This window comes from Gossypium raimondii, chromosome 7 (genome assembly GCF_025698545.1).
Source record: "Gossypium raimondii isolate GPD5lz chromosome 7, ASM2569854v1, whole genome shotgun sequence".
Taxonomy (NCBI): domain Eukaryota; kingdom Viridiplantae; phylum Streptophyta; class Magnoliopsida; order Malvales; family Malvaceae; genus Gossypium; species Gossypium raimondii.
Window position 1 is genome coordinate 102455 of NC_068571.1, and position 8679 is coordinate 111133.

Below are 8679 nucleotides of genomic sequence, written 5' to 3' on the forward strand. Positions count from 1 at the left end.
ATCTTAGAAACCAATTGTGCCCAGGTAAAAAATCTCAATACCGTATTCGTTTAGAAGGAAAAACAAAAATTATGTTTTTATTATGGCCTTACAGAACGACAATTACTTAAATACGTTCGTATTGCTAGAAAAGAATTACGTGATTATACCTAATAGAAACAACATTAGGATATTATCCAGTGCACAACACATGTTAAAAAAAAAAACTAATATATGTATATATATTATAGGCATAATGTCAAATTTAGTCCTTAATGTTTATATCTTTTGTCAATTTGGCCCTTTTTTAGTTAAATTTGGCTCTCAACCTTTTGAAAAAGAGTCAAAATGATTTTTTAATGAGAATACTAACTAAAATGTTAAATTTTTAAACACAATAGACTGCATGACAACTCATGTGTACTCCATGCTATTTTTATATTTTTATGAACCTTTTATATTTTTATATTTTATTTTGATGTATTTTTTATAATTTTGAACTATTTGTTTATGTGACATATAAAATAAATAGTGTTATGTTAACATGATGTACACATGGATTGTCATGTGAGTTGCCACTCTAACAATGTTAAAATTAATGTTTCAATTAGCATTTTGTTAAAAAGCGAATTGACTTTGTTTTAAAAGTTAAATAATAAATTTTAACTAAAAAAGGAACGAGGGCAAAATGATAAAATAAATAAATATTGAAAACTAAAATTATGATTATACCTATATTATATTACAAGTTGCATGCTTGCATGACATGGATAAATGCTTATGTGGACACTTTATTTTAATGGCACCCAAGATTAGTTTAAAATATAATTTTATTTATCTTTAAGATAATTCTGTCAAGTTTCAAAATAAAATCTAATGTAACTTTTGTTATCATAGAACGCAAATTTTGATTTTATTGAGTTATATATGTTATCACGTTATTTTTAGCATATTATTAGTTTTTGTAAACAGGTAAAATATTTAAATCTAAAAAAAGAAATGTTAATTCTTTGGGTAAATTATTAGCATGTTTATGTTTTGATCATTAAATTATTATTTTTTAATTTAATCACTAACGTTTTTTATCGGTTTTGTTTTAATCACAACCCGTTAAAAACTTAATTAAAATAGGGTGATTTTTTTAATTGATATAATAACATATTTAATCCTCAACACTTACACATTCCATTAAATGGATCCTAATTGTAAATAATTCAATAAATTTAACCCTTCAATTTATAAATTCTAACACATTTTTTAAAATTTTATAATTAACGTAAATAAAAAAAATGTGTTTCCATTTTTTTAATTAAAAATTATAAACCAAATTCTTGGACAATTCCATTACAAGAATTAAGAGCAAGGATATCATTATTAAAGTATAAGGCGAAAGTTGATTAGATGTTTTGAGACCATTCTCAAAGCCCCATCAACATGACAAAGAGACTGCAACCTCTTTCATCCCCTTCCCAACTCTTTTTAAGGCAAACCATGCTACTAAAATTCGAAGGACAATATTGACAAATATCACCACCTCACTAAGCAAGAAGGCATGCTGATCAGTAGTCCCCTTTTCATATCATATGTTTCAGATTACCAGATACTGCAAGCAAATAAACACCACTACAATGTGTTGCAAGAAAGAGTCAATTGTATGCAATGCATACAAGCTGTACAAAAAAAATGAGCACAGACACCAAAAGGGAAGGCAGCTAGCATTGGTTATAAAAATTAAAAAATATTTTTATTTATTTACGTTAATTTGGGTTTTAATTTAAAATTTTAAAATATTTAATAATGATATTTTTCATATTTTATTAAAAATATGTGTTTGAGGATCAAACTAATAGAATTTGTAAATGTAGATCGTTCAATTTATTGAATTATTTAAAATTAGAACCATATTGATAGGATGTGTAAGAATTAAAAAAACCCACGTCAACATTTCCGTTAATGATTTAACAAAGGGTGACCAAAACAGAACTAATAAAAAACGTTAGTGATGAAATTAAACGTTTTTATAGTCTAGTGACCAAAACAAAAACACGATAATAATTGGGTGACTAATTGTGTATTTTGCTCTAATTTCTTTATTTGATTATATTTTGAATTATATATTTTTGTAATGATTTTTAACATATTATCAATATTAATAAATAGATAAAATGACTAAATTTAAAAACAACCAAGATGGATTATTATATTAAGGTAATACTGGTTTTATCTTATATAGGAATTTAAAATTTTAGCGGCGTTTTTAGTGGCGTTTAGATGGAAAATGCCGCAAATATTATACATTAGCGGCGCTAATGGTAAAACGCCGCAATAGGTAAATCAACAGCGGCGTTTATGAGAAAAACACCGCAAAAGGTCAAGCATTAGCAGCGTTTATGAGACAAACGACGCAAAATGTCAAGCATTAGCTACACTATGAGAAAAATGCCGCAAAAGGTCAAGCATTAGCGACGCTATGAGAAAAATGCCGCAAAATATCATTTTATTTTAAACGAAACAGCGTCGTTTTGCTCTGCTCAGTTTTATCCCCAACTCGTATCCCCAAAATCCCTTAATTTTTTCCCCTAAAAATTTTTCCCAAATCAAAATCCCCAAATCTTTCCCCGACTATCTGTTGCATCGTCGTCGACACTCCTCTGCTGCATCGCCGTCGACACTCCTCTGCTGCATCGCCGTGTAAGTTTTTTCCATTTGTTTCTCGAGAAAAAAAAGTCGAGCGTTTTATTTCATTTCTGATTTTGATGGGATAAAGGAATGATAAGCATGTTTTATTTCATTTTTCATCTCGCTTGTTCTTGCATTTAGAAGTCATTTATTTTCTGATTTTGGCTCTATTAGCTCAATTTTTATTATTCATTTAACAATTATTTTTATTATTTCATTTAACAAAATCCTTTCCTTTTTTCTTTCTCAGTTTGTTCACAAACCTTGTTCTTCTATTTTAGCTTCTCTTGACTTTGAGAAGACAACATTTTAGTGTGTTTGCTTAGCTTCAATCCACATTGTCTCAGGTAAGACAGTTATGCTTCCTTTCTTTCTTTGTTTTTAATTTTCTTATTTGAATTCTTGGTTTTCATTGATGTTTCTGTTAGGATCGTCCCGATTAAGCAACAAACAAGTAAAAATAGCAGAAGAAATTGAGAAGATGAACACACAAATTTAACGTGGAAAAATCCCTCCAAAGAGGATAAAAAACCACGGGCAAAGATAATTTTACTATAATGGCAAAAGAATGAAGAGTACAAAAGATGGAGATAAAACTAAACCCCGAAAACCCGAAAAACAAAGAACCCTCAAAACGTAAACACAAAATTCTCTGAATGTGTTATGAGTTCTAATCTAATGGGTATTATTGCTAAGATTGTAAAAGAGCCTATTTATAGGCTAAATTAGTAAGTCAAATAAACTATACTAATAAATGTTAAATATATTATACTAATAAATACTAAATCTTCTAGAAACAAAAATATATTTTTGTTTAACTTGACTTGCAAGCAATCTCTTAGAATTTGGGTCACACAACTCTAACAATCTCCACCTTGACACGAATTCTTTCAACGCCATCTTTGCCAAAACCCACCACGGGCCTATCTTGAACTATACAGGGAATTAACTGAGTCGAATCTATGCTTAGAAGCTGGAAGACTTCTAGCCTTCGACTTATGCACTGCCAAATCAATATTAACTCGGGTCTGATTTTCACGAATACAGTGCCCTAACTTTTTAAAACATGCATCCAAAAGAGAACCTCTCTTCAACGAAACGGTCATACATTTTTCCCTCTTATGACCAAGTTGCCTCCGCTCCAAACGAGTTGACTTTGACTCCATAACGGACGAGGGACGTTCAATTTCACCGATCACTGTAGAACCTTCCAGAATATAAAGACTGCCAGTTCTTTTACCTTTTAACAAAACGAGAGATCCACGAGATACTTTAATGTCGCTCGACTCAATGTTGATTCTACATCCTTTCAAGTCTAAAATACTTAAGGAGATGAGATTCTTTCGTAAATCAGGTGCATACCTGACATCTGAGTGCCCTAATCGTCCCATCGTGTATCCTAATTTTAACAGTACCAATACCGATTATCTTACTAGATGAATCGTTTCCTATGTGCACAACTCCACCTTCAACTGAACTGTATGTGGAGAACCATTCTCTATTGGGACACATGTGGAAAAAACATCCTGAATCTAGGATCCACTCAGACGTAAGCTTGGAGTTATTGCTCGTTGACACTAATAAGAAATCATCACCACCTTTATCGACCAAATTAGCACCAACTACATCTTCCTCGTTACTCTCAGCAGCTCTTTTATTTCGCAGTTTATAACAATCTGCTTTGACATGACTTAACTTTTTACAATAGCGACACCTTTTGTCTCGTTCCTTTGATGCTACCAAAACGGAAGCTTGCCTATCTGCTTTGCTATTCAAACCAAACTCATTGTCGAGTTTGTCTCTACTTAACAAATGACCCTTCACATCTTCGAACGAGAGTTTGTCTCTGCCATAAATCAAGGTCTCCCTGAAAGACTTGTATGAAGAGGGTAAAGAGCACAACAATAGCATAGCTTGATCTTCATCATCAATATGAACCTCAACGTTCTTTAAATCATTTAAAAGAGTAATGAATTGACTGATGTGATCTCTAAGAAGCTCACATTCGTTCATGCGAAACGTAAATAGACGTTGTTTCAACACTAAACGGTTAGCTAGAGACTTAGTCGCATAAAGAGTTTCTAACCTTTTCCACAAGGCGAATGAGGTCTTCTCCATCAATACCTCCTACAATACTATATTCGCGAGGCACAACTGGATTGCAGACAAGGCCTTTTCATCAAGCTCTTCCCATTCTGTTTGATTTAGATTTTCAGGCTTTTTCCCTGTAACAACCTTTTTCAAGCCGTTTTGAACTAGAATTGCCATCATCCGAACTTGCCACAGAATGAAATTTGTCTCACCATCAAACTTCTCAATTTCAAACCTTGTTGCTGCCATCTCTGAACGGGCTAATCTATGAAAATTGAACTAGCTCTGATACCACTTGTTAGGATCATCCTGATTAAGTAGCAAACAAGTAAAAATAGCAGAAGAAATTGAGAAGATGAACACACAAATTTAACGTGAAAAAACCCCTCCAAAGAGGATAAAAAACCACGGGCAAAGATAATTTTACTATAATGGCAAAAGAATGAAGAGTACAAAAGATGAAGATAAAACTAAACCCCGAAAACCCGAAAAATAAAGAACCCTCAAAACGTAAACACAAAATTCTCTGAATGTGTTATGAGTTCTAATCTAATGGGTATTATTTCTAAGATTGTAAAAGAGCCTATTTATAGGCTAAATTAGTAAGTCAAATAAACTATACTAATAAATGTTAAATATATTATACTAATAAATACTAAATCTTCTAGAAACAAAAATATATTTTTGTTTAACTTGACTTGCAAGCAATCTCTTAGAATTTGGGTCACACAACTCTAATAGTTTCAGTTAAGTACATTGTGTTATTACGCACCAGTTTAAGTTAGTGTTGATTGAAATAGGTTTAAAATATAAAAATTTTGTACTAATCTTGTTACGCACCAGTTTAAGTTAGTATTGATTGAAATAAGTATAAATATATGATAGGTCAAAATACATGGAAAATCTTGATCAAAATGAAATTTAAATTATTTGGTACCAATTAAGGACTAAAATAATATACACCGTTTGATACAACCATTATCGATATGATAACAACCACCCTGATATAAAGCTATGTAATAGTAAAAATTTAAACAAGCTAAAAGATGAGGAGGGTTTGGCAAATATAACCCGAATGTTAGGGTGAAAACCTCTTTGATTTTTTAGGTTAATGTCACATTTATCCTCTAAACTTTAGGCTAATGTTAACTCTGGTCTGGTACGTATACTAAAAAACAAAATTACAGTTTGGCATATTTATTATGCTGGTTGGGTGCTTAGAAAATTGGGGTAATAGGAACATAAGTGTTTGATTTACTAAATTTTTTAGTAGCACTGTTTCTTTTCCTTTTTTCCCTTTTCCTGCAAATACAATATTGATGCCTGATATATGATGTAACCGAATCCTTGATTTGATTTATTGGTGGACAATCATTTTTTAATTTTTTTTTAATTTTTATCTACTGAAACTCAAATATGCTTTTAAGTTATTAGGGGCTTTCCTTGTGTAAATATGTGCTTTACAATGGTGTTTAGTCCATATCAGTGTAGACAATCATTTTCCCTTGTTGACTAAGGCTAGTATAATTGAGTTTTTACATCAGCAAGTTCTTGATATAGAGCACGGTTTTGCAGGGCAGTTACTGAGCTCCAAATTATCTATTTCTTTCTCTTTTTTGGTCAGACCGAATTAAGCAGGCCAAAGTTTGTAAAGGTAATAGCAGTGAACTTCACCCTTTTAGTTAAAATTGTTGCTTTCTCTTCGCTTGATATTTGATTCTTGGAAATATTGTGATATGCTAAATATCCCACATTTTATCTAGTAGATACTTTGAGAATGGAGTTGAATTTTAATAGGTTGTTTAGTTATAAACCTTTTTGCATGCTTTGCCATTTCATGAAATTGAAGATGAGTGACAATATTTACATTGAGCATGCTATTGTCTTTTGCTCCTTAGATATTAAATCGGTTTTGGTTTCATAATGTTCCATGGTGTTGATTATTAGAAAAGCGTGGTTGAATATTCATTATTTTTTACAATCAACTTGAAAGAGTAAAAGCTTTTCATTCTTTTCTATGGAAATTGTAAAAGCTTTTCTTTCTTGTTATTTGTTACCGGAACTATCAACTGTTAAAACTTATCCATCTCTGCGAAAAATAAGTCGTAGCAAAATCTGAATTTTAGAGGAAGGAGTCAACGAAAAATTAATTGGTAAGCAGTGTCTTGGAATTCACGATGAGACTTGTTGTTCAACGAGAGTTATTCCGATTTGTTCCAAAGTTGTTTTTAATATAATTGTTCACATATTATTTTGAACAACAGTTGTTGTATGATGATACTTCTCCTGAAAGAGTATGTTTTAAATTTTAGTTGTTGTCAATAGAAAATGTTATCAAATGATAGTTATATTGGATGATAGTTATTCTCAACAGGAATGTTATCAAATGATAACTGTCGAAACCGTCTTTTTGAAAACAAAAATTTAAGTTGTCGACTTTAAAAAATAAAACTAGAGTCGCCACCGATCCTTTATTAAGGTGTGACCGGCCCACCTCAAAAATCATTTTGGTCTGCAAATTTTGAAAACAGGTTCGGGAGTCAGTTACGCACGAGGAAGGGTTAGCACCCTCGTAACGCCCAAAAATCGGTACCAAATTGACTATTTAATGTCTTTGTGTCGAAAGTTAAAAAAGATATTAAAATAAGCTTGAATGGTGAAATTGGCAAAAGGATAATCAATTGTTCGAGTCATGTAAAGAAATCGAGTCCCAATACGTTAGGGTACAATTCCTCATAATCCCCAAACTTGAATATCACTTTTATTTTATACGAAAATCTTCACTTTGAGAAAGTAACATGCCACACCCAATACGTTAGGGCACAACAGGTTAAGTTCCCAAAAATGATTTTTATGCTCATGCATTTTGAATAAAGAATATCTTCGGTTATTTAAGATTAACAAAGAAAATCAGAACCCAATACGTTAGGGCTCAATTTCCCTTGAAAACCCCAAACTTCGAATAATGCTTTTATTCAAAAAAAAACTTTGAATCGAGAGAAAATAATTTTGATGTATTGACAAAACCAAATATATTTTCCCTTTATGAGAAAAAATGATAAAAAATTAATATACCTCATAAAACAAATACTTTAACATGAGCTAAATATATATATATATATTTACAACAAATGTATATATACATAAATACGTACAACATGTAAGTAAATTTGGAAATACGTGTATGCATAATAGAACACATACATATAGGTATACTTTAAAAACAATGAAATATGTAAAACCCATAATAACTTCTAAGAAAATATGTATGTTTATTTTGCAAAAATTACATGTATATGTACATAAAATAGCAGATTATAAAAACAATAAAATATTTAATGATTTTAAAGGAAAAAACGTATACGTAAATATATTATAGAAAATATATGTGAACTTTAAATTATAAAATGTATATGCATTATAAGATGGTGAAAATAAAATAATAACAAATAAAATATAATATGTACATGTATAAAATAAAAAATAAAGTATATATATTTATAGATTGTGAGTATATATGTGTATATAAAATATGAAAAACATAATATATATATATATATAAGAACGCGTATGCATTTATAAAAATTATACGTATATATTATATATATATATAAAAAGAAATGCGTGTGTTAATGTATAAAAATAGAAAAATAATGATGATAGAAATAATGAACAATATAATAATAAAGATATGATAATAATATCAACAACATTAAAAATTAAAAACTAAGATGAATGATTAAATCAAAAATAAAAAAATTAAGGGCAATTTAAAGTTAAAAAAGGCAAAGGGACCACATCAAAACGCACAACCAAAGGAGGACCCATCGAGAAATTAATCCACTTTCTCCAATTGTTGCAAGCAATAAGGGCCGATTGAAACAGAAATAAAGTATGCGGGTAAAATTAAAAGAAATCAAATTCAATTTA